Consider the following 27,330-nt stretch of genomic DNA (forward strand, 5'->3'; position numbering starts at 1 on the left):
TGTATTTTCATGTCCAGAGAAAGGTTTAGGTGATCTAACCATCCAACTCCACGGATGTCCTAAATTCCACTGGGAAATCTGCACCTCTTAGGCCATCTGCACAAAAGCAGGGTATTAGCTTGGAGAAAGTATGTATCCCTGCTATCCCACTGGCTTTCCCTCTCCCCTGGCAGCACCTATGGAACTCCTATCCAAGCCTACTCTCCACCCACCCATCCCCACACTAGCAGTAGATTTTATTGCACCAATACTCTTAGTATCAGGAATTTCTGCCAGTGCACAGAGAAGCTGTTGCCCTGTTGAGGCAGACAAACTCCTATGCGTTTGGTGGAAGTGGGGCAAAGGCTGCAGATAATTCTGGCCAGCACATAACATGCATTTCTTCTCCCCTGTACCTAAAACCAGAGGGCGTGATTTGGCTATACCATTCTGTAAGTGCACTAAGTCATCCGCAAAGGTCAAAGATCAAGGACGGTGTGAATCCGTTGCTCAATGGAGAAGGTGAGCTGGTAATGGAAGAGGATAGTAAGGCAGAGCTTTGCTACTTTGCTTCAGTCTTCTCCCAAAAAACATGTGATCGGCTAACTAGCAAAATTACCATAGACAATACAGAGGAAGGGATTCAGATTGTGATAAGTAAAGAACACATTAGAGATCTTCTGACCAATTTGAATTAATTCAAATCAGCGGGGCCTGATGCTATTCACCAGGGGGTACCAAAGGAATTAGCTGAAGAAATCTCAGAGCTACTGGCAATATTATTTACAAACTCATGGATGACAGGAGAGGTAATAGTGCCCATCTTTTAAAAGGGGGAAAAAGGAGGAGGCAGGAAACTATATACCAATCAGCCTGACTTTGATACCTGGGAAGCTACTAGAGCAGAGGTGGACAAACTTTTTTGCCTGAGGGCCACATCTGGTTATGGAAATTGTATGGCAGTACCAGTGTTCTCTGACACTTTTGTATTTTAGGTCTGATTTTATAAGCAGGTAGTTTTTAAGTGAGGTGAAACTTGGAGGTGCACAAGAAAAATCAAACTCCTGAAAGGAGCACAGTAGTCTAGAAAGGTTGAGAGCCACTGGTCTAAATAACACTTAGTCCTGCCATGAGTGCAGAGGACTGGACAACCTCTCAGGGTCCCTTCCAATCCCACGATTCTATAAAATACCTGGACATCAGCAAGGCTTTTGACACAGTTCCACATGACATTCTGATAAGTAAGCTGGAGAAATGTGGGCTTGACACAACTACCATTAAGTGGATACATAACTGGTTAAACAACCACCAAACAAAAAGAGTAACTTAATGGAATGATGTCCGATTGGAAGGAGGTCTCAAGTGGGGTTCCATATGGATCTGTTCTGGGTCCAACATTGTTCAACATCTTTATTAATGACCTGGATGTAGGTGTAGAGAGCACACTGATCAAGTTGGCAGATGACACAAACCTGGGGTGGGACGGTGCCAATACTTTAGAGGATGGAGCTAACATTCAGGTGGATCTTGATAAATTGAAGAACTGGGCTATAGACAACAAAATGAAATTCAACAAAGACAAAATGTAAGGTGCTACACTTGGGGAAGAAAAACCAAATGCACAAATGCAGAACGGGGGGAAACTGGCTTTGCAATAGCACTACTAAGAAGGATCTGAGAATTGGGATGGATCACAGACTCAACATGAGTCAGCAATGCGATGCTATTGCAAGAAAAAGAAAAAGCAATTTTAGATTGCTTTAACAGAGGCATACCATGCAAGTCACAGGAGGAGAGAGTACCACTCTACTCGGCACTGGTTAGGCCTCAGCTGGAGTCGTGTGTCCAATTCTGGCCATCAGTGTATAAAAAGGATGTAGAGAAACTGGAAAGGATAAAGAGGTGAGCGACAAATATGATCAAAGGGGTGAAATGCATGCCACATGAGCAAACACTAACGGAACTGAGTATGTTTAGTTTGGAAAAGAGGAGATTAAGGGGGATATCATAGTCTTCAGATACTTGAAAGGCTGTCATAAAAAAGAAAGATGGAGAAAAGTTGTTCTCTTTTGCCACAAAGGGCTGGACAAGAGGCAATGGGTTCAAAACTACAGCATAGCAGATTTAGCTTAAATCTCAGGAAAAACTTCCTAACTGTAAGAATAGTAGGACAATGTAATGGACTATCTTGAGAAGTTGTGGAAGCTTCTTCCCTGGGAGGTTTTCAAAAGGAGGCTGGATAGCCATCAGTCTTGGATGGTATAGACAACAAATCCTGCATCTTGGCAGGGGGTTAGACTAGATGACCCTTGCGGTCCCTTCTAACCTATAATTTGTAATTAAATACTTAGGTGAACTTAGTGCTTTATATGAAAGCCCTGAACATTAAAGTAATCTGCTTTTTCAGAGATGGCTCAATTTTGCAGTGGTTGCAGAAAAAAATTCCCTATCAGCCAGAAATAGTATAGCACAGGCAGGAGAAGTTTCCTACAGCAGCCTGCCAGTGTACCTCAACCCTGTCTGGGAAGGTGAGCACTTAAGGATCCAAGTGGAAGGCATTTCCACAGTCAGTCGTCTTTGGACTCTGCTAAGACTACTAACAACAAAGCCAGCTGTGGTGGGAGTGGTTTAGTGGTGTGAAAACAGTCTGCTAGAAACTAGTCTAAGACCAAACTCATTTCATGCAGGCCACCAAAGCCATCAGACAGGAACAACCTTCACCACTCACCTTTACTTTTACAATGCTGACTGCTCATTTAAAAAAAAAAAAAATATATTGGTGGGATATTGTTGTACTGGGACTTTTTTTTTTAAATAAACTCTGAAGTATATGCCCCAATCCAATAGTGAATCATGACTATTCACCCCAATACAAGCTACAGATATCATAAGAACTATGCGAGCAGGCTGGAATGCATAAATCTTTATTTTTCCTGAAGGATCTGTAATAGACAAATTTAAAGCCTCTGGATTGGAAGGCTTAAAGTAAATCCCACTATAAAAGTATATTCCACCTGGCTGAGTTCTGGAAAGCCAGTGAAAAATTAATATTTTTTCTGTGCCAAATGGCGTATATGAAATACTTACACGGCTAACATAGCAAGTTCCACCTCTTCACCTACTGCATCGACAGCAAAACCTGCCTTCACCAACCATTAAAGGGACTGGTAAACTCGGTCATCTGTTAATCAACCTTCTAATAGGCACAGAGCAGCAACATACCCTATATGTTTAGTGTTACTTTGGGGTTCCTAAGGCATTAGCATGGCTGTCTATTAGGGTTTAAGATCCTATGTGGAGCTGCAGAGCTGTTTAGCTCCTTTACCCAGATGGCCAGACCAAATGGGTCTCATTGGCTCCAACTGAGGAGCAGAAAAAAAGTGAGTCTCTGAGGCAGAAGATTTCTAGAGAAAGAGTCAGGAGAAATCCAAGAAAGACAGGCTAAGGTTTATGGTTTTCGAGTACGGACCTGCTTCAGGGCTGTGTTAGATCAGTTAAGAAAAAAAGACAATGTACTGGAATGCTAAACTGTATTATACTGTTCAGCCATTGGTGGCATTATGTGTCACATACATTATTTAAAAGTTCATAACAGCCATACCTTGCAGAGCATTAAAGAATCTTATGATGAACACAGCTCGTGTGTATAAGCAAGCTCTGTAGTCAGTCCATATCTGGAACAGAAGCGTGACATGGTGTCAGGAGTAAACTAAGAACAGAAACAGAAGGAAAACTGCAACAAAGCTTGTGGACTGAAGGAACAAAACAACAAAAGTTACAAGATCTCATCAACATGCTACTCTTCAGTGCCCCAGAAAACTTCAGCATTGACAAACCTTCAGAACAGATTGGAAACAATATTTTGCAAGATTTCAAATTGCGAACAAACTCCACAAAACCTGGAGATATACAGATAGCTTCTTTAATATATGCTATGGGGAAATCAGCCAGAGCATATCTTCAAATCTTTTGACTTGACTGAAGACAGTCATAAAGATTACTATGAAAGGGTTCTGGATATGTTTGATACATACTCAGAGAAATGTGATTTATATTTTCACCAGAGAATTCAAGAACCAGAGGCAATGTTGAATATTTTAAATTCGCTCTGTGTACATTGGCTGAAAATTGTCATTTGGGAAATGCAAACTATGAAAACATCAGATACACACTGCTTATTGGGTTAACGGATAAAACCCTGTCACAGCTGCTGCAACTGAAGAGCTATTCAAAAAACAAAGCAGTCTGAGCTGGTGAGACACCAACACCAACAGCAAGTTGCCAAACTTGAAAGACAAGACACTAGCTTAGTAGTTGTTAACAGATGCAGCATGAGTGCTAAAAGTCATTACGTTGAACCCGAGGCCAAAAAAAAAAAAAAAAAGGGAGAGCGAGAAAGAGAACACGCTCAGGTGAAGAGGGACAAATTCCAGCCTACATGCATAAGGGTATGGAAAAAGTCATATCCCAAGATAGGATACACATCCAGCCAGAAGCAAACAGTGTAATAAATGCATGAAATATGGACTTTTGCAGCTGTTTGCCACTCCAAAGCAGTCAGGGAATTGATTCATATTACAGACAGACAATCCAGAGGCATTGTTTCTGGGATCTATCACTTTCGATAATACAGAGCCTGCCTGGAGAGTGAAATTGAATATTCATGGCAAGACTATTGGCTTTAAAAATGACTCAGGAGCTGATGTCAGAGTCATTTTAGAGGGGACTTACAATCAGGTCCGGCCTTAGGGAAAATGGCACCCTGGGCAAACTTGTATTTTGGTACCCTTTGAGTCCGAGAACAGCAGCCTGGGGTGCAGGGCTCAAGGACCAGCTCCTGGCCTTGGAGCCTGGCTGAGCAGCACAGGGAGGAGTTTCTGAGCCCATGGGCTCCTCCGCCCATACACTCCTGACCACCGAGCAGAAGGAGAGTGGGTGGGCAGCTACCTCCCATGCCTGCAGGAAGGGGGGTACTCAGGGACTAGCCCGCTGGCTCCTTAGGGGCAAGCCAGGCTGCCTTCACTTCCCCGCCAGGCTAGCAGCTCCAGGTGGCATCACCCACTCCCTGCCCAGCTGGCCAGGGGCTCCAGCTCCGGGCTCGCCTGCACTCAGTGGCTTGGCAGTTCATAACCCCAGCACCTCTGGGCTCCTGACCAGCAGCCACCACTCTATGGCCACCCAGCTCTGAAAGCAGCGCCAGAAGTAAGGGTGGCAACACACCATTCCACGCAACCCTTGCTTCTGATGGCAGTGGCACTGCCTTCAGAGCTGGGTGCCTGGCAAGCAGCCACTGCTCTCCAGCTTGAGCCCCAGAACCTCTTTCATTACAAATTAAGCACTTCCCGCACTCACTCCCATTCCGGCAGCCCCAGCCCACCAGCTTGTGGCACTCAGATCGCGCCCCCCTGACCACAGTGCCTGGGCAGTCCCCCACACTACTCACCCCTAGGGCCGGCACTGCTTACGATCACCTTTAAGCCCTCCCAAAGCTGAAGTCACCTGACATAGCTCTGACAAACCCTGGAGGTATTCTGAACTGCCTGGGCCAGTTCATCACAGAAACAACTTACAAAGACAAAAGCTATGCATTCAGACTGTAAGTGATCCAAGAACCACAGATCAACAGCCCTTTCAGCTGCAGTGTGACAGCCATGATGGGCCGAGTGAGAAAGGTGGAAGTCGTCAATGGAATATTTGGTGATACTGGACTTTTGAAAGGAGATCCAGGACAAGTAACCTTAAGAGACAATACTGAATCATATATAGTGTCCATGCACCTCACAGGATTCCTATCCCATTACTTCATAAAGTAGACACTGAATTAAAGTGAATGGAGTGGAATGGCATAATCAAAAAAAGCTCTGAGCCAACAGCATGGTGTGCCCCAGTAGTACCAGTTATAAAGAAAAATGGAAAAATACAAATCTGTGTGGATCTTAAAAGACTTAAATGAGGCAGTTGTGAGAGAAACATATATCCTCCCAACACTGCATGACTTCCTCCCCAAAGTGAAAGGAGCTACGTATTCTCCAAGCTGGATGCCTTGAGTGGATTCTGGCAAATTCCTTTTGCCAAAAGGAGGTGCTAACATGACTACATTTATCACACGCTTTGGGAGATTTTGCTTTTGTAAATTACCTTTTGGGATTTCCAATGCACCTAAAATTATCCAAAGAAAGATGGCAGAATTGTTAAACACAAATGGAGGTGTAGTTTTCATGGATGATATTCTGATATATGGATCTTTGATGGAAGAACACAACAAAACCCTCAAAGTCCTAAGCCTTATCAGTCAGTCTGGAGCTAAATGAGGAAAAATGCATTTTCTGCCTACCTCAAAACAAATTTGTGGGACATGATGTTGCAGTGCACAAACAATTAAGTGAGTCAAATGGACCCATGATTAAAGGCAATTGCATCATAATTCCAAATGAAATGAGAGAAGAAATCCTAAACCTCATCCACGAAGGACATCAAGGATTAACTAAATGCTACGAATGGTCCAACCAGCCAGAGTGTTGGTTGGGCACCAGCAAAGACAAAAATGTAGTCCAGCACAACTCCTGATGGGAAAACAACTCAGATTCTTTTCCAAAGTTGGAACAATAGTTGTATCTCTAAAGTAGCCAGACCTGAGGAGAGAAGTAAAATCAGATAGAAAGGCTTTAAGACCTTACAAAAACACTCTTACAGCAGATGTCACACAGTTAGAGAACTGCCAGCTCTAGAACCTGGTGACTGTGCTCATGTCAAAATGGATGGAGAAAAATGGATAACTCCAGCTGTCATAAAGAAAAGGAATTCAGTACCCAGATCATAGATCGAGACTAACAGTGGAGAGTTCAGCAGAAACCATCAACATCTGCAGTTTGTTCTTCAGAAAAAACAAACAGATGGCAGATGAAGAACAAGATGGTGACTAAGGATTCCATACCAACCACAGCTAGTCATTGGAACTAACAGACCACCAGATGACCAAGTTGTTATACGCTCGGGTCATGTAATTAGAAAGCCAGCATGATTCAGAGACACTTAATAGACTGATACATAATGAACTTCAAAAACTGTGTGATAGTGAAAATATTGTAAATGGTAGGAATGTAGAACTTAAAGGGGGAGATGTAGTGGAATGCTAAACTGTATTATACCATTTGGCCACTAGGAGGCACCGTGTTAAAATACCTTATTTAAAAACTTACAACATCCATAGCTGGCAGATTAAAGGATCTTATGATGAACACATCTGATGTGTATAAGCAAGTTTGGCAGCCAGTTCATATCTGATACAGGAACATGCCAGGCAAACTCTAGGAAGGGGCTGAATTTTATCTGTAACCTAGTGGCTGTGCACAATATGAGAGCAGAGCGGGGATCTCTCCCATTTACAAGGAGATTGGGGAAAGGCCACTCGGATTAAGCAGTCTTCTTCAGTATACTGTATCCATAAAAAGTAAATATGATATGAGATGTAAATGCACACAACTCTAGAAATTACAATTTATGGTTCTCCCAGCAACGGTACCTCACACCCTGGTGCACATGAAACATTTTGTATAACTGTGTTGGATATGAGCTTTTATGCTTTCACAGATGACAGAAATGTAGCTGAATTATGGTTGCTGTGGGAACCAAATCTTTGAATTTTTTACTTTTGTGTTAAGATCTCAACTGAAATGTCACATGAATATAGTTGTGTGTGTGTGTACGCGCACGCGTGTGCGCTTGCAGCTCTTCTTTATGAAAAAAATAAGGAAAAGAAAGACTTGGCATGTTTCTGGTTATAAGCAGTTATTTAACTATGTAGCCCTTGAATTAAAACTGTGGCTTTCAGAATACAGGGCTCCAAATACTCTCTTCTACGCACACAAGCAAGAGAGAGAAGAATCAAGGACCTGTATAACCTGTGCTCTGAAAGAGTCCAGGGTCCCCTAGAAATTACAGCAGGAGATTATATATTCAAAAACTATATCAGGCATATGTGCATACAGCAAAAGTAAGATTACATGGACAACCTTAAACTTTGGCACCTCCTGACTTTTGAGTGTTCAGCTTTGTAACCTCAGCGTTCTATTCCCAATTGTTCTTTAGTGTTCTGTATGTGAGGGTATGTTTGTGTTACACACACTCTTTAATAATTCTTATTTATATGTATCATAGTACAGCCAAAGGGCCCCAGTCAGTCTCAGGATTCTGCACTATATGAACACCTAGGAAGACATACCCCAATGACTACAGAAAACAGAAATCTTCAGTATAAATGAAGGTTACGGGATAATCTGGAGCCTCATCTAAGTAAGAGGGGGCTCATGCTTTTACTGGGGATCTTCTCTGGTGGGAGGTGGCCTTCCTCATGGTGGACTCAAGGACCAAGGTAACCTCTGGGGCCAGTTTCCAGTCCCCTATCCCAACATATTGCTTTTGGCAATATGTTACTCCATTGCAAACTTGTATGGTTTTTTGTCAAAGGGGAGTTCCTCTGACCATATGTTAACCACACAGCATACAGATAACTGCATATTTTGGATTTACCACTTACATACCTATTATGCTGAGAGGATCAGCGGATAACATTGTACATGCCAACTCCATTAGTACAGTCTATTTAAAACACAATAAAATGCATTGTTTTGATACACAAGTGGGTGACTCTAGAATTGTCAATCTATGCACCACATTTTTAAAGTATTATTTTCATTCTATATCTGAACAAATCACAGGTCTGCAACGTTACTGAGACATAATGTCAGATTCCAGTACCCTGCATGGAGATGCAGAACTATTCTGTCAACATACCTGACGGTCTGATCAGGAAGGTCTCATATTCTCCAATAGAGGATAAAAGTTGGAGAGACTCTATGGCAAGAGAAGCTAAATCAGACAAGACAGGAATCATAGAATATCAGGGTTGGAAGGGACCTCAGGAGGTCATCTAGTCCAACCCCCTGATCAAAGCAGGGCCAATCCCCAACTAAATCATCCCAGCCAGGGCTTAGTCAAGCCTGACCTTAAAAACTTCTAAGGAAGGAGATTCCTCCACCTCCCTAGGTAACGCATTCCAGTGTTTCACCACCCTCCTAGTGAAAAAGTTTTTCCTAATATCCAACCTAAACCTCCCTCACTGCAACTTGAGACCATTACTCCTCGTTCTGTCATCCACTACCACTAAGAACAGTCTAAATCCATCCTCTTTGGAACCCCCTTTCAGGTAGTTGAAAGCAGCTATCAAATCCCTCCTCATTCTTCTCTTCCGCAGACTAAACAATCCCAATTCCCTCAGCCTCTCCTCATAAGTCATGTGTTCCAGTCCCCTAATCACTTTTGTTGCCCTTCGCTGGACTCTCTCCAGTTTCTCCACATCCTTCTTGTAGTGTGGGGCCCAAAACTAGACACAGTACTCCAGATGAGGCCTCACCAATGTCAAATAGGAGGGAATGATCACGTCCCTCGATCTGCTGGCAATGCCCCTACATATACATCCCAAAATGCCGTTGGCCTTCTTGGCAACAAGGGCACACTGCTGATTCATATCCAGCTTCTCGTCCACTGTAACCCCTAGGTCCGTTTCTGCAGAACTGCTGTCTAGCCATTCGGTCCCTAGTCTGTAGCGGTGCATGGGATTCTTCCTTTGTAAGTGCAGGATTCTGCACTTGTCCTTGTTGAACCTCATCAGATTTCTTTTGGCCCAATCCTCTAATTTGTCTAGGGCCCTCTGTATCCTATCCCTACCCTCCAGCGTATCTACCTCTCCTCCCAGTTTAGTGTCATCAGCAAACTTGCTGAGGGTGCAATCCACATCATCCTCCAGATCATTAATGAAGACATTGGACAAAACCGGCCCGAGGACCGACCCTTGGGGCACTCCACTTGATACCGGCTGCCAACTAGACATGGAGCCATTGATCACTACCCGTTGAGCCCGACAATCTAGCCAGCTTTCTATCTTGCAGAGAAGTTTTGCAGAGAAAATCCTTAGTAACAGCAACTCAGGAAGAAGCTCATAGTCAGATTTATGTCTGTTGCTTTTAAATTAAGAACAAAGGAAAACACACCTTAGGAGCATAACTCACGGATACTAAGCCTGCGTGTTGAAAGCAATCCAGATTTCAAAGTTTAAAACAATTAGTTTTCTTTATGAATCATGTAAAAAGAAAGGAGTTCAAGTTTTTAATGTGTCAAACTGTAAGTGTAACCCACACATCTCCTGGGTGTTGTGTTCTGTCCCATCTAGTAGCACTGAGACCACTTAGAGAAAATTATGAGTCTGCTCTTCAGCCTTAGCTAACAAACAGTTGGCTTTTAGCTCATGTGGTAGGGGCTCATGCATTTAGCTTCCAAAGGTCCCAGGTTTGATCCCGACCGGGATCTGTCGGTGTTACACAAGCACATGAAAATGGAAATTTAGCTCAAACTGGAGATGGCTTTGGATTTTAAATGGATTACAGTGTCTTCTCTGCATAGTATTATGAGTGAATCCAGCCTAGTGCTTCTTGCAGATAAAACAATCACATGGTATTTTTAAAGCAAAAATCTGTTTTCAAATGGGAGGTTTCTAATGTCTGAACAAATGGTACATGTGCTGGGGCACCCTGGGAATTGAACAGAGCCATCTGGGCAGCAAATCTGGAACTTCCCCCATGCTCCTGGCCTCCAAATTAAAATTTACAAAAATCCAGAAGGTCACTCAGTCATCCATATTTAATAAGAAACCTTCAAGCAAACAGAATGACACTCCAGCCAGTAGAGTTTCAGGTAATTAGAATTTTCTTCTTGCTTTCAAGGAGTCATTTGAGCCCACTCATTCCAGAAGAAATTACTCTCAATTTTAAGTGAAGGAAGTTGAATATGCCTCACACCTCCCAAATGAATTTTGGATTATTTTAGCTCTAAGTGTTCTAGAAGATAGCATTAATATATGGTAATTCGTTATGGCTGTTTGAAATGGAAAAAGCACCTCACTAACAACACAATTATGCTAAAAACAGTTTTTACAACTCCCTTTTGAAAAACTTGTGCCCACCATAGGAATAAAACTTCAAATCACTGATTCCCCTTTAGCCTCTAGATGTAATGGCCTCCAAACTGAATAGATCATCTTTAACTGCAACACCAACATGGTTTCAACTGAGGTAGTGGCACAATGTCTTACATAACACTCCCAAAAATTCTTGTGAAAGTTACAAACGAAATAGAATGAGAAACATTGAGGGTGTTAGTATCTGCTGCAATCATTCCGATGGTCACTTCTGTTCACTGTGATGTGAGCCAATATAAAATGTGCTTGCACATAAATTCTAAAATAAATAGCTGGATATAATTTTATTGCATTCTGAAAAGAAATTGTATTAAACTGAAGAATCAAGAACATATAAAGAGATCCTCAAATATAAATTGCCTTTACAGATCTTGTGTCGGGTTTGCCTATTTAAAACATACATTAAATAGATATCTCAAACAAGATCCTAATTAGCGTGTGCACGTACACACACCAACTAGGATCTCGTTTTATTTCATATGCTGATACACATAGGCTTCCTGGAGGAAGAAATAATCAAACATATGTTACTATCTTGATTTTAGTAAGGCTTTTGACGCAGTCCTACATGACATTGTCATAAGCAAACCAGAGAAATGCGATAGATGAAGTTACTATAAGGTGAGGTTGAAAGACTGTACTAAGAGAATAATCATCAATGGTATGCTGTGAAATTGGGAGGGCATATCTAGTGTGGTCCCCCAGGGGACAGTCCTGGGTCTGGTACTATTCAATATTTTTTATTAATGATGTGGACAGTGGAGTGAAGAATATGCTTAACAAATCTGGGAATGACTCCAAGCTGGGAGGGATAGCAAGCATTTTGAAGGACATGATTAGAATTCAAAATGATCTTCACAAATTGAAGAACTGATCTGAATTCAACAAGATAAAATTTAATAAAGACAAATGCAAAATACTTCACTTAGGAAGGAAAAATCAAATGCACAACTACAAAATGGGGAATAACTGGCTAGGTGGTAATGCTGCTGAAAAGGATCTGGGGGGGAAGGGGTGACAGTGGATCACAGACTGAATGAGAGTCAACAATGTCATGCAGCTGTGAAAAAGGCTAATATTCAGGGATGTAATAACCAGAGTGTTAAATATAAGACTTGGATGGGCATTGTCCCACTCTACTCAACACAGGCAAGGCCTCAGCTGGAGAATTCTGGGCAGTAGGCACCACACTTTGGGAAAAATGTGGACAAATTGGAAGGAGTCCAGAGGAGAGCAACAAAAATGATAAAAGACTGAGAAAACCTGACCTATGAGGAAAGGTTAAAATAACTAGGCAGGTTTAAATTTTGAGAAAAGACAACAGAAGGGACCCAATAGTCTTCAAAGATGTTAAGGGCTGTTATAAAGAAGACTGATCAATGGTTCTCCATGCCCACTGAAGATAGGACAAGAAGTAAATCCGATTAATCTGCAGCAAAGAAAATTTAGGTTAGATATTAGGAAAAGTTTTTTAACTATAAGGGTAGTTAAGCTCCTGAATAGTGGAAACTGCATCACTGGAGGTTTTTAAGAACAAGCTGGACAAACACCTGTCAGGGATGGTCTAGATTTACTTGGTCCTGCCCCAGCGCAGGGGGCTGGACTTGATGATTTCTCGAGGTCCCTTTCAGTGCTACATTTCTATGAAAATGATCTAATTTTAGTTTCTTTAATGAAAAATCCGACAAGCATAAGTACACAAGCGTGTATGATACACACACAATTTTCAAATGAAAGAATGCTAGAGTGTGTAATTAAAAATAAGACACACAATTCTTCACTTTGGTACATTGGAACTGGGAAGTGTTGCAAGTGAATTAACCTTAAAAAATTTTACATTGAAAAGCTTTACAACAGCCTGGCAGATTGAAGATATGCCTTGAGGCCACATAAAGATATCACATGCAGGCATGAAATAGAATCCACTGGTACACCCCACAAAGGCAAAATCTTACTTGGAGATTTACTAATTGGAAATCTGAAGTAACTCAACAGCAGGAATCTACCACATGCGGTGGTACTCAGTCAATGTTGATAGCTACTGTAATATTTTATTCCCACATTTTAATGGTACTGCTGCAATTCAAGTACTTACACTATCCTGTACTTATATCCATAAAAAGAAAGCTCCAGAAAACAAAGCATTCTGCCAGACCAAAAAAAAAAAAAAGAAAAGAAAAGAAACGAAACAAAACCCACCTGATTTGTGAGGACTGTAATTACTTTATAAAGATTAACTGATCAGCCATACTGCTGCATCAACTGTTAATAAGATAAGTCTGACAATGAAGAACCCACTGGTAGGTACTAATACTTTGATAGGATTTATCACTATAGCATTCAGCTCTCGATCAATAGGTTAATAAATAATAAATAATAATAATAATAATAATCTCACTAAGAAACAGCATGCACTCAGGTAAACAAAATACACAAGAACATAACTTATCCACAATTTTTGAAATCTGAATAAGAATTGTTGGTCTCTCTCCACCACTAGACAAAGATTTAATAGCAGATGCTGTAGTGAGGTTTCCTACTATTAAGATTTCCTTAATTTTACTATATTTGCAACACCTTTACTAATATATTATGAAGAGTTATAATAAAAAAAGTTAAACTACAATTGTCAGATGAATAAAGTACACAGTGAGATACATTATCCTTGTTTACTTAAGGTGAAATATACCCCAGGTGCAAGGAACAACCCACAAAATTCTATGCATGTCAAGGGGAGGGGGGAGCCAGCACGAGGCTAAATAAGCCACTTATGCCCCATATTTGGATTCCATGGATGAGTATCAGATGTCACAAAACATGCCCTGCATGCTACAGAAAGGGTCTTGACATCACTCCTATATAGGCTGGCCTGGATGTGGCCAAGTTCCCATTCGTCCTCAAGATCCATGTTTACAATGGCATGAACACAAGGGACAGCAGCCACTAGACCAGACCAAGACTTTATATATTTGCCATTGGAAGATGAACATTGATACCAAAAACACCCAAATAAAGGAATAAGTCTCTGAAGATAAACTCATGAAAGGGTTTAGAAAATGACCTTCTTGCTCAGATTGCTAGTAATTTATAAGGTAGCTCCCTCTTCTGGCTTATTATTTAATGACTTGGTGAACACCACAGTTACTTGAATTATATAATATGCAGAGCTGAAATAGAAAGTAACATCTTTCCTCCATTTCTGGTCAGGTACTATCAAGTGCTCATACTGGGATTATAAGAGCTGCTCATCATTATTTCATGTAAGGGATTTAAGTATAATATATCTGAGTAGCACACTAAGACAGACAAGATGAAGCTGCTTGACTCTCATGCATAACTCACTCCCACTGCAGAAAGAGTTTTTTTCATAATACAGTATAAATATTGAAAAACAGCAGGAGTATCACAACTGCTTTAAATCCCTGTGCAATTTGCTCCCCAGAAAACAACTGATAAATAGATATGAAGGTGGCTTTACCATTTGTACCCATATAAACTGCATTAAACTTGTGATTTCTTGAGTTCCCATTTACAGAATTACTCAATGGAAATTTAAAGTCCTGAAGTGCAGAACTGTACTACATGCTCTGGTCCTTTCAGTTGTGTTAGTTCATTCAATACTCACACATTTAAAGGATATCCTGGGATACCGCACTCTGAGGAAAATTCTGATCCCCTTCTCAGCAATGCAGAGGGGGTCTCAGGCAGCAGATTCCAGGCAATTTTTCAGCACATAAAAAACAGAATTTGGAGGGGACAACAAATGTGCACTTGCCCTATACAGACCCCAGCTCCTGGGGAGCCCTAGATGATTACATAGACCTGGCTTTCGGTTGGACCGTGAGATGGGAGGGGTTGGGCAAGTGTTGGTGATTCTGCTGCTACAGTTGGTGCATCCACAGGCCACAGCCCTCACCTAGATAAGAGTACAGGCCTCATATTTGCTCTAGTGGCCATGGAGTAGCTCCCACAGCCTCTCGATGGCCCACGAGGAAGATTCATTAGTACAGAACTCGATCCTCAGGCGGAGTGCCTATTCCTAGGACGTGGAATTTTCCTGCTCCCAGTATTTATCTTCAGGGGAAGTAAAATAAGATTAAATAAGATTACATTAAACATATGGGACTAAAACTTGGCCCCACTGAAGTCACTGATTTCTCATTTTATTAATGTATTACTTATAACAAAAGCAGTGTTTGTAGCTAGTTATAACACATGTATACACACAGAAGCAGATCTCCCTATTAAACTGTGGGCTAGATATTCAAAAGTTTGCAAGCCTCAAAAAGCTGTGATTTTGGCTGACTAATATATGTATATTAGAGAAACAAGGCGGGTGAGGTTATATCTTGTATGGGACCAAATTCTGTTGGTGAAAGAGGCAAGCTTTCAAGTTACGTGGAGCTTTTTGTCAGGACCTAAAGAGCAGCACTGTGTAGCTCAAAAGCTTGCCTCCTTCACCAACAGAAGTTGTTCCAATAAAAGATATTACCTCACTCACCTTGTCACCCTAATATTTTGGGACCAACACAGCTACAAAACTGCAAATAATATACATAGAATCAGACCCACAATTTTCAGAAAAGTTACAGCAGGATGCTTCTCCGCAGGATGCAGCTGGAAGAGCATGCAAGGAAAGTTTTACTATCCAAGCACAGATAAAAGCATAACCCCCAGGAGTTGTGGGGGCAGAGCTGAGTAGATCACGTGGAGCATTGAGCCTTGGACACCTGGAGGGAGGAGAGAGGGGGAAAGATCCAAGCACTGCTGTGCAGGCACCTGCTGCAGATGGGGATGGAAGTCCCACTCTGGCAGACCTTGTAAGAATCAACAGAGTAAGGATCTGCAGACCTTAGCAGAGTGAAGAGAGTTGACTGGGAGAGGCAAGAAGTGGGCAGGCTGGAGCTGGGGAGTTGGCACTGCCCTAAGTCTGAAGCCTGGAAATGAGGCTGGTTGGGTAACCACAACCACACTTCCGGTACTGAACCATGGAATGGTACTGCCAGAGCCTAGGGAACAAAGACTAGCTAGAGGCTGGAGCCAAGAAGCAATGACTAGTTGAGGAACCACATCTAGAACCCAAGAAGCTGGGGGACTTGGGTAGTCCAAGAGCCTGGAAGCTAGCTAAACAACCATAGCTACTTGGGCAGGGAGGCAGGAATTCTTTGCATGCCTGGTAAAAGTTTGCTCAAGCTTGTCTGAACAGTGCACAGTGCTTTTTATGTCAAGCAGCAAGAGCCCAACATGTTTAATCAGAGATTTACAAAACAAAAAGAAAATCACAAAATAGCAATTGTAACTTAAAGTATTTTAAGTGCCATTTTAGAGGAAAATATATAATGAAACTCATCCATTAAATAATTGCCGTTAGAAACTGAGAAAAAAGGTTCTATAAACCATTCTGATACCAATCATAGCACCCAATTCCTGCGCACGTGCGCACCCACCATTAAGCTTAACAGTTCTCAACAATCAGCATCCAAACAATCTTAACTCTTTCACTCCAAGAAAACACAATAACTACAAGTGTAAATAAGCCAAAATAATCCATTAATCCTTAAGCTTTCTCTCATGACTGGTATATAAACTATTTAATACCGTACTTTTATTCATACAAACATTGTAAAAGTTCTGGTCTTTCATACAACCACACATAATCCATAAAGATTTAAATGAAAGTTCTTTCAAAACCCATCAACATATAAACACAACCAACTAGTAATCTTTTCTTACTGAGAAAAATGGTTCCATACAGCCCTAATAGACATATCATTTAAGAAAGCTATCCTATAACTATAAACTAAATATAACTTAGTTCAGATCATAAAACTATGCCTGTTACATTAAAACAAACTATATTTAAATTAACCTCAGATTTGATACTACAGAACGAATAGGAATATATTCAATTATCCAAAGTCATCATGTAAAAAAAGATATAAGGCCCTGGTCTAACACAGCCAAATGGAAGGTCACATATCTAGGAAAGGGAAGAAAGGGGGCCCTGTATCCTGGAAAGCAATGACCTTGAAAAGACCATAGGGGTCACAGTAGTTAACCAATTAAACATGATGATGATAAGCCCGGGTGATGCTTTAGCTAAGAGGGTGAACATGATCCTTGTGTGTATAAGCTGGAAAATATGAAGTAGGAGTATGGGGAGGTAATATTACTTCTGTGCATGGCATTAATGAGACTATTACTGGAATACCGTGTCCAATTCTGATGTCCACACTTCAAAAAACTATGTTTAAAAAATTGGAAAGGATTCAGAAATGAGATGCAAGTATGATTTATGGTCTGGAATACATGTAGTATACTGAGAGACTAAAGATGCTCTACCTATTTAGTTTATTCAAGAGAAGATTACGAGTCTAAAAGTACCTACATGGGGAAGAGATTTCTGATTTATTTTCATGTTGGTTATTCAGGGCTTGATTTACCCCTGCTTTACTGCAGTTTTATGCTGATAGAACTCCATTGATTTCCATGGAATGACACTGATATAAAACTAGAGTGGTGAATCAAGCCCAAGGTTATTTAATTTAAGTCTTGTTTTGTTGTTTTTGAGAGAAAGCTATGGCAAAGAAATGGGTCTTGCAACTATACTTGAAGGTGATGAAATTCAAGTTAATTAACTCCCTCATGTCTTCTAATCCCCTCAGATGGCATATTTCCCACACACATTCTTATAACCAAATTCTACATAGTAGCACATTTCACAATATAGAAAAGTACTCTAGTCTATCAAGTACTATTTATTGATGGAGTGGAAAGGCTGTAAGAGCATGCATGAAGTTAACATGCTAGTTAGTCTATAAATCAAGTGGCACCAATGTCAATAGTGCTGCTTCCAATTACTTAAATAAATAAAGTTTCAAAACTGGGGAGCAGAAGATTCACATTGTAAGCAGATTTCAAGTTCTAGGTGCCTAAGGTGTTCACTTTAATGTTGATGACTTCAAAAAAAACACATTTTAGTTAACAGTTCCTTTAAGCAAATTACTACTACATTGAATTTAAAGCCATATGCAACTTATATGAAAGCTAACAGTTTACTGTAAATCAAAGACTAAGAGTTCATTGTTTAGAAATATTATAAAGCAAAGCTTATATTTTTATATGGAGGTAGGGTGGTCTAGAATTTACAGCAAGAGACTGGAGTAGAGTCCTAGGTTCTGTTCCTGACTCTGCTAATAACTTATGTGATCTTGGGAAGGTGATTTAGAGCAGTGGTTCTCAACCAGGAATCCGGGGCCCCCCTAAGGGTCCACAAGCAGGTTTCAGGGGGTCCACCAAGCAGGACTGGCATTAGACTCGCTGGGGTCCAGGTCAGAAAGCCGAAGCCCCACCTCATGAGCCTGAACCCTGGGGTCCTGAGCCCCACCACCCGGGGCTGAAGCCAAAGCCTGAGCAACTTAGCTTCATGGGAGCGCCTGTGGTATGGGGCCCCAGGCAATTGCCCTGCTTGCTACCCCCTAACGTTGACCCTGGCTTTTATATGCAGAATACCAGTTGTTGTGCCACAGGTGGGCCGTGGAGTTTTTATAGCATGTTGGGGGGGCCTCAGAAAGAAAAAGGTTGAGAACCCCTGATTTAGAGCCTGATTTTCAGAAAGTGCCGAGTACTTACAACTATGTCAATAATAATTGGGGGTGCTTAGCACCTCTGAAAATCAGGCCCTTTATCTCTGTGTCTCAGTTCATCCATTTGTAAATAGGATATAACCATACCTCTCCCCACACAGCTTTTTGAGGCTTTAAATTAAATTAATTTAATATGCATAAAATGCTTTGGGATCCTTGGAAGAAAAACAGAATGTAAGTGTGAAATACATTTTATTCATGCTAGGTAGAAATAATATCTGAAATAGGATTTTTGTTTCAACACAGCAAGACTAAATCAAACATGATTATCTTTGCTTTGATTGTTATGTTTAACTTACTGTGCTCTGTATTTTAAATATTCGCTTCTGTTTTCTGTTATGCAAATGAATGTTTTTCATCTCATTTACATCTATTTTTGGTAAAGAATAATTTTCATCCCTAATCTAAAAGAAATGTCACTGTACACAATTCTGGAATCTAATTGATGGAGCACCACAAGAAATTTGCATGCATTCAAAAGTACCTGAAGCAAGTAGTGTCTAGAAACCACATTGATTGATAGAATATAAATATAGAGATAGATACGTGTGCATTTACTGTGGTGTCTAGTATTGTAGATAAGGCCTAAATCATCATCAGCTGGTGTAGATACATTGATGCAAACCCTAGTACACACAGATAAGCCACTATGTCCACCAGTGCAGTTTCAAGCAGGAATTTCCAACCTATGAGTATAAGAAGTGTTTCAGCCTCCCTCTGAGGCAGAAAGAAGTAGGGATCGGAACAGTGAGGTCCTGCAGGAAAAATTCTAGGAGCAGCCTAGAAGCTTATATTGTGGTTGTTGTTGCTGTTGTTGTTGTTATTTAAATTCCGATTCATGGCACACTTCAGGAAAGGGAAAAGTTTGGTCTTTATTCAGAGTTCTTATACTTTGCTTGTATCAAGGATAGAATCCCACCTGTTACAGTGATGCCTCCTTGTAAGGATTGTATGCACCTCTGCAAAGAATACAGATTAGATTACTGTATGTGTCCCTAGATATGAGTACCGTTTAGTGGAAAAAACGTAATCTAAAAAATGGAAAAGAGTATGTGCCAAATTCATCTCAAAAGTAAACCCACTGAAGTGAACAGATTTACAATGCTAGGTGTTAATTTGGCCCTATAAGTATAATTTGTTTGGTCAAATTAAACTTGTATTCCTTGGTTTCCTGCTCTTGTCCTAGCAAGTCATCTCTCTGAAGTTCATCTAGCCTCCATGATGAGTAAGAACCACAGAAAGATGTACGAGAGAGCTTTCATTTTAAGTCATTGGTCAAAACTGGACTTACGATATCATCACTGATGGCAGCATGGGATTCTTTGTTCCTATATTGAATATTTATGATCTTCTTATTCTTAAGGAATGAGTAAGTCTGGTTCTAGTTCCCGGTCAGTGAATTGGCCTTGTTTGAATCTAATTTATTTAATATTTACTTTTGGGTAATTTAAATGTTTTCTTTAACACTGAGCTCAAGATAGGCCTTGTTAGCAAGTTAATTGAAAAAAATAGCACTGAACGATATCTGAAGAAGTGGTGTTTTACCCATGAAAGCTTATGCCCAAATAAATCTGTCAGTCTTTAAAGTGCCACCAGACTCCTTGTTGTTTTTGTGGATACAGACTAACACGGCTACCCCCTGATACACAGCACTGAACATACATTTCGTTCTGTCCTGTACAGCGTATGATAACCCACTAATCAGAATTACATTAATCTAAGTAGGTTTGATACACATGGATACACAATATGCAAAACCTTCATTTTCAGGCCCGTAAGATTGCTTTATACAGTTCTTACTCATCCAAACTTTTTTTTTTTAATCAAGGAAATGCTAAGTTATGACAAGTCTCCAACGTTACATGCTGCCTAGGAATTATGATAAATGCTTTCAATCACATACAATATTGTAGTGGGTTTCTTTGGTATTTTCCACTCTTGTAGGGGAGAAAATATCAAAGAAACCCACCACAGTAGCATTTAGCTTAAAAAAAAAAAAAGGGGGAACTACACAAAAGTTGAGAAAACCAATTAAACTGAAGTTAAAGGGAACAGTCACAAGACTGAAATGCCTGCAAGCTGCATGGAAACTATTTAAAAAACAACATACATACCCCATATAAATAAAAATTTAAAAAAAAAAAACAGTAAAAGGACCAACAATATGTCACCATGGCTAAACCACAGAGTTAAAGCGGTGGTTAGAGACAAAAAGACATCCTTTAAAAACTGCAAGTCAAATCTTGACGTGGAAAATAGAAAGGAGCATAAACTCTGACAAGTGTAAAAATATAATTAGATAGGCCAAAAAATAATCTGAAGAGCAACTAGCAAAAAACTTTTTTTTTTTTTTTTTTTTTAAGTACATCAGAAGTAGAAAGGCTTCCAAACAATCAGTGGGGCCACTGGACAATCAAGGAGCTAAACGAGCACTCAAAGAGGACAAAGCATTGGGTAGAAACTAAATGAATTCTTTGCATCCATCTTCACTGCAGAGGATGTGAGGGAGATTCCCACACTTCAGCCATTCTTTTTAGGTGACGAATCCAAGGAACTGTCCCAGACTGAGGTGTCAATAGAAGAGGTTTTGGAACAAATTAAAAAATTAAACAGTAATAAGTCATCAAGAGCAGATGGTATTCACTCAAGAGTTCTGAAGTAACTCAAATATGAAATTGCAGAACTACTAACTGTGGTATGTAACCTATGGCTTAAATCAGCCTCTGTACCAGATGACTGGAGGATAACTAATGGAAACCAATTTTTTTTTAAAAAAAGCTTCAGAAGATACCAGCCTATAACTGCCAGGATAAACCTAACTTCAGGACCAGGCAAATCAGTAGACACACAGAGTAACATGATGATTCGTTGGGGAAGAGTTAACACAGCTTTTGTAAAGGGAAATCATACCTCACCAGTGTATTAGAATTATTTGAGTGAGTTAACAAGCAAGTGGACAAGGGTGATCCAGTTGATATAGAATACCTGGACCTTCAGAAAGCCTTTGACAAATTCCTACATCAAAGTCTCTTAAGAAAACTAAGCAGTCATGGAAGAAGAGGGAAGATCCTCTCATGGATCAGTAACTGGTTTAAAGATAGGAAGCAAAAGATAAGAATAAATGGTCCATTTTCAGAATGGAGAGGGGTAAACTGTAGGATCCCCTAAGGATCTGTTCTGGGACCTGTGTTGTTCAACATATTCATAAATAATCTAGAAAAAGGAATAAACAATAAGGTAACCAAATTTGCAGATGATACTATATTACTCAGGATAGCTTTGGATTTAACTAACTGCAAAGAGTTATAAAGGGATCTCACAAAACTGGGTGACTGGAAGACAAAATGGCTCATGAAATTCAGTGTTGGTAAGTGCAAAGTCATGCACATTGGAAAAAAAATCCAACTGGATATACAAAATGATGGGATCTAAATTACCTGTTACCACTCAGGAAAGACCTTGGAGTCATAGTGGATAGTTCTCTGAAAACATCTGGTCAATGTGCAGTGGCAGTCAAAAATCTAACAGTGTTAGGAATCATTAGTAGGGCCCTACCAAATTCCCGGTCCATTTTGGTCAATATCATGGTCATAGGATTTTTAAAATAGTCAATTTCATGATTTCACCTGTTTAAATCTGAAATTTCACAGGGTTGTATTCTAGGGGTCCTGACCCAAAAAGGAGTTGTGGAGAGGGTCGCCAGGTTACTGGAGGAGGAGCTGCGGTACAGCTACCCTTACTTCTGCGCCGCTGCTGGCGGCAGCACTACTTTCAGAGCCGGGCAGCTGGAGAATGGCGGCTGCTGGCCGGGAGCCCAGCACTGAAGGCAGAGCCGCCGCCAGCAGCAGGGCAGAAGTAAGGCTGGCATGGTATGGCATTGCCACCCTTACTTCTGCGCTGCTGCTGGAAAGGTGCTGCCTTCAGAGCTGAGTGCCCAGCCAACATATGCCACTCCCCAGCTGCACAGCTCTGAAGGCAGTGCAGAAGAAAGAATGGCAATACCGCGACCCCCCCTAAAATAACCTTGCAACCCCCCTGCAACTCACTTTAGCATCAGGACCCCCAATTTGAGATACACTGGTCTCCCCCATGAAATCTGTATAGTATAGTATAGGGTAAAAGCACACAAAAGACCAGATTTTGTGGTCTGCGACACATTTTTCATGGCCGTGAATTTGGTAGGGGCCGAATCAAACAAATAGATAATAAGACAAAAAATATCTTAATGCCTCTATATAAATCCATGGTACACAACACACATCAAATACCGCATGCAGTTCTGATCACCCCATCTCAAAAAAAGATACATTAAAATTGGAAAATGCACATGGAAGGGCAACAAAAACGATTATGGAGTATGGAACAGCTTCCATACAATAAGCGATTAGAAAGACTGGGACTGTTCAGCTTAGAAAAGAGACAACTAAGGGGGGGACATAATCGAGGCCTATAAAATCATGAATGGTGTGGAGAAAATGAATAAGGAAGTGTTATTTATCCCATTCCATAAGGCAAGAACTAGGGTCACCTAATGAAATTAATAGGCTGCAAACAAAAAAAAAAACAAAAGGAAGTAGGGTACTTCTATAGACAATGCACAGTCATTGTGGAACTCATTGCCAGGGGACACTGTGAATGCCAAAAGTATCACTGGGTTTAAAAAAGAATTAGATAAGTTAATGGAGGATAGGTCCATCAATTGCTACTGAGAAAATGGTCAGGATGCAACCCATGCTCTGAGTGTCCCTGAACTTCTGACTGCAAGAAGCTGGGACTTGATGACAGGGGATGGATCACTTGATAATTGTCCTGTTCTATTCTTTCCCTCTGCTTGATCTGCACTGATCACTGTCAGAAAACAAGATACTGGACTAGATGGACCATTTGTCTGACCCAATATGTCCACTCTTATGTTCACATTCTCTCCCAGCAACCATTTCCATCTCCAAATATTTTCATCAGATCTGGGCTGCTGAGCTGTTCACAAAAAACCTCTATCTATATTGTGAACAACAACAACATCTTCTGATTAACCAACCTCTAGCAGAAGAGATAGGAAAAAACAAAAACCTAAAACCAACTTGTAAAATACACCGTGGAACTTAAGCTATGGTGGTATAAGTTTAGCAGAGAAAAGTACACATAGCCCACAGCCATTACCAATTTTTTATTCACTACTAAAATGCTGAATCTAAATCCCACCTGGAAGCATATCCACTTTGCAAATCCAAATGGCAGAATACAGGGCAAAAACCACTCCTGATCGGTCATGCAGACAGCAAATGCAGAATCCTAAGAAATCCATGCCACAAATCATCATGTTAAGGCCCTTATTCCATATTATTCACATTCCACTGAAAAATCAGTGCCGCCACTGAAACATACTCCTTGGTAGCATATTTAAAAACACTTTGTAGCATGCAGGCTGACATTTGTTTTGGGTTTTTTTACACTGTTGCATATTCAAAATCATATGTAATAAAATTATTTCTTCTTACACACAAAGAGAGGCTATTTTGTATTTGGTCTCTCATACCATAAACACATACATTCCAGATTACCTCCCATTCCTCTTTCAGTGTTGAAAAGAAAAATTAAAATGTTACAACCAGATATTACAAGGCCTCACTCAAATCAGTAGTCTATTGATTTCAAGGGTTAATCCAGTCAGCAAAGGATGACAAGCTGGGCCCTTAGTTACCAAACCAGATGCTCCCTAACAAAACAAAAAAAGAGTTGAAACATTTTCCAAGGCCTCTGTGTATTCCAACGATGCAAAATGTTAGAATCCACCCACGGCTAACAAAAAACAGTAACATTTCTCCATCTCTGTGTGTGACACATTCAGAAATGTATACTTCACATCTTTCCAAACCAGTCCACAGCTCTTAGGTTGCCTCTTTCTCTATCATTACAGCAGGGTTCCCCTCATCTAGACATGGCTGAGTTTAAGTCAGTTAGATAGGATACACATGCCCAAAGAGCTCTGTTGTTGTAGGGCATGGCTTCTGCAGAGACCAAACATCATCTGTTCAAGCATCGCTTACCTTCGGAGACCTCAAACTGTGCTGTTCCATTGAGCTGATACAGGCACCAATCAACTGCATCCTCCCCAGGGGGGCAGCCAACTAGTCAAACAAGCAAAGCCACAGTCAATAACTGTGCAGCTCACACGTTAGTGCTCCCTACAGCAGGCCGAGGAGAGGAAAGAGGGAGGAAGGCTGGGGAGGAGGCCAGAAGAAAAGGGAAAGAGGAGTGAAGCGGGGGAGGGAACAGAGAAAGGGGAGCAGGTGGGGCAGAGCAAGGAGAGGGGAGGAAGGAGGGAGAGGGGAAGAGGAGAGATGGCTGAGAGGTGCCTAAGGGAAGGGAGAACGTTTCTAAATACCCTGCTTTTGGGACATGTGTGTTGCCCTCCCTCCGAGAGACGCCCGGAACTGCTCTTTGCTTTGCTCTCGCTGCCAAGCGCTCGGGGCACCTCCTCCTTCTCCCGGCGGAGCGGGTGGCGCTTGCCGCCAGCGCAGGCTGACTTGGGGCGCCCAGAAGAGGCTCCGCCCGGAGCTCCCGGAGAAGGCGGTGGCGCCGGCGCAGCCTCCCCACGGCACTGGGCACGGAGAGGCTGGAAAGCAGCCCCAACGGGTGTGAGTGGAGTCCGGGCCCGGAAGGGGGATTGGCCCGGGCACGGGGCTGCACCTCAGAGCGGCCGAACCCGGGGGTGGAGGCTGCATGCTGGCCAGGGGGCTGCAGGAATGTACTGGGGGGAGGCGGGGCCGTGTCAAGGTGTGTGGACGTGGGCGTGTCAGAGCGCGGAGCATCCACCAGGCTACCGGGGGTCAGCCCCAGGCATGAAGCCAACATCCTGAGTTACCTCAAGCCCGTTTCTGGGTATGGCCTCACTAAGGGGTTTTTTTAATTGAAGGTAATTGATTGCCAAGTAATATGTTATTCTGGGCACGCCACAAACATCTGCCCTAGGACCCCTCAGGTAAAAAGCACAAAGGCTTGAGAAGCATCCAGACTACCAGGTGCAGAAGGGTTACCTATCTAGAGTTAACTGGTGACCAGTCAAATCAAATTACTCTAGTGTAGACAGGGGTTCTGGAACAATTTGTATAGTGAGAGCTATTGAACCAAATGGTAAACCCTGAATATGATGGGAACCACTTCAAGCCAGGGGGTGCGATAGCACCACTAGTTCCAGCCTATGAGTGTAGGCAAGGCAATTTTCATAGACACACAACACCTGCACAAGAGGAGCCTAGGAACTTACATTCACACCCTGCTGCCTGCTACCTTCCTGTGTCCTAGGATTGCAGAGGTGATAATTGCCCATTTCATTCTCAATGGTCTCCTACAACATGTGAACCCCTGATGCTCGCAAACTGTCCCACCTTGGATTTTGCTTGGGCACTCTGGTTACCTTCCCCAGACTTGAGGAAGAGATCTATCTGTGAAGCTCAAAAACATATCCCTTCCATCAGAAGAAGTTAATCCAATTAAAAGATATTACCCTGCCCACCTTGTCAGTTTTCATAGAGAAAATCCTGAGCTGTGAGGTTCAGATTTGAATCTGGGCCTCCCTTAAGTATCAAGGAGAAGGGATGTGGGATTTCAGGTCAAGCCCATATCTGGCTTCATGAATGCATGATGTATGATCACTATGAAAAACAAGACCATTACCATTTGCAGGTAAAATTGACTTTACTGCAGCATTCAAAGTATTCCTAGTCTTGGACCATTCAGCAAATATGATGAGTAAGTGCCGCAAATACCACAGTAATTGTCAGGTTATAATGGGGACCTCTCTATGTTATGTGTCACTGTCATATATATGTATGCACACATGCTGGTTGCATGGGAATGTTTTTGTACACTGAGACCATTGTCAGATTACAGTAAACCACACACTGTAAATTTCTATATTCCTGCATACACATACACTAAAAACACTTCTGGGGAAAAATTAAAAGTACATAAAATGTTCTGTTCACCAGGAGGTGTTTTGGCATATGATTTAGTACTAAGATTCTGAGTTCTTAGTGTACAGATGGCAGCAGCATCTTGCTGAAGTACTCACCTTTCTAGGTGACCTTATGTCAGAGGCCCTCATTTTGTATGGAAGTATGGTGAGACCAGAGTTCCTTGCATGGGCAAATGATAAAAGTCACAACATATAGTACAGAGAGAATATTACCAGCCCATACTGGGGAACTGAAGGCCAGCCACAGAAAAAAGTATCAATCTTGCCTGGTTGTGGCATAATCACACTGGGCTCGCCTCTAGTTTTTGCCAGTTGTGCAGCAGTTTATGTGGTTTGGAATAAACATTTTCTTCTGTACATTTTCTGCTTGACATGCTTAGTCTCACCCAGCTAGCCATGCCCATTTTCCTATCCACATTTTACGTGGTCTTCTGGCACGTAGAGGTTTTTGTGCACTTGCACTGACCACTGCATAATTTGATTAATTCCCTTGTCCCACTCAAATTATTTTCCAGTCAAATTTCTCTCCCCACTTTTTCTGTTCCACACAAGGTAATGGAATATTTGAGCCCTTGTGAAAACGTTGGGAAAGGACTTAGTCATTCAGAAATAAATATGTGTAGTAGGTTTCATCTGAAAGCAATGTATTTTCCAGAAATCCTCAGCTACTTTTAGAAATAAATCAAAATGTCTGT

The 27,330-nt window shown here is 41.4% G+C and overlaps 1 protein-coding gene across 1 annotated transcript in view; it reads right to left on the bottom strand.

Moving 5' to 3' along the window:
* Positions 1-24,767, bottom strand: part of PPP2R2C (protein phosphatase 2 regulatory subunit Bgamma) — a 288,156-nt gene extending 263,389 nt beyond the window's left edge. The window contains exon 1 of the mRNA XM_074951725.1: positions 24,705-24,767. The gene's annotated coding sequence lies outside the window, so the exon portion shown is untranslated. The remainder of the gene's footprint in view (positions 1-24,704) is intronic.
* Between the last annotated feature and the right edge of the window lie 2,563 nt (positions 24,768-27,330).

This window comes from Natator depressus, chromosome 4 (assembly GCF_965152275.1).
Source record: "Natator depressus isolate rNatDep1 chromosome 4, rNatDep2.hap1, whole genome shotgun sequence".
In the NCBI taxonomy this organism is placed as follows: domain Eukaryota; kingdom Metazoa; phylum Chordata; order Testudines; family Cheloniidae; genus Natator; species Natator depressus.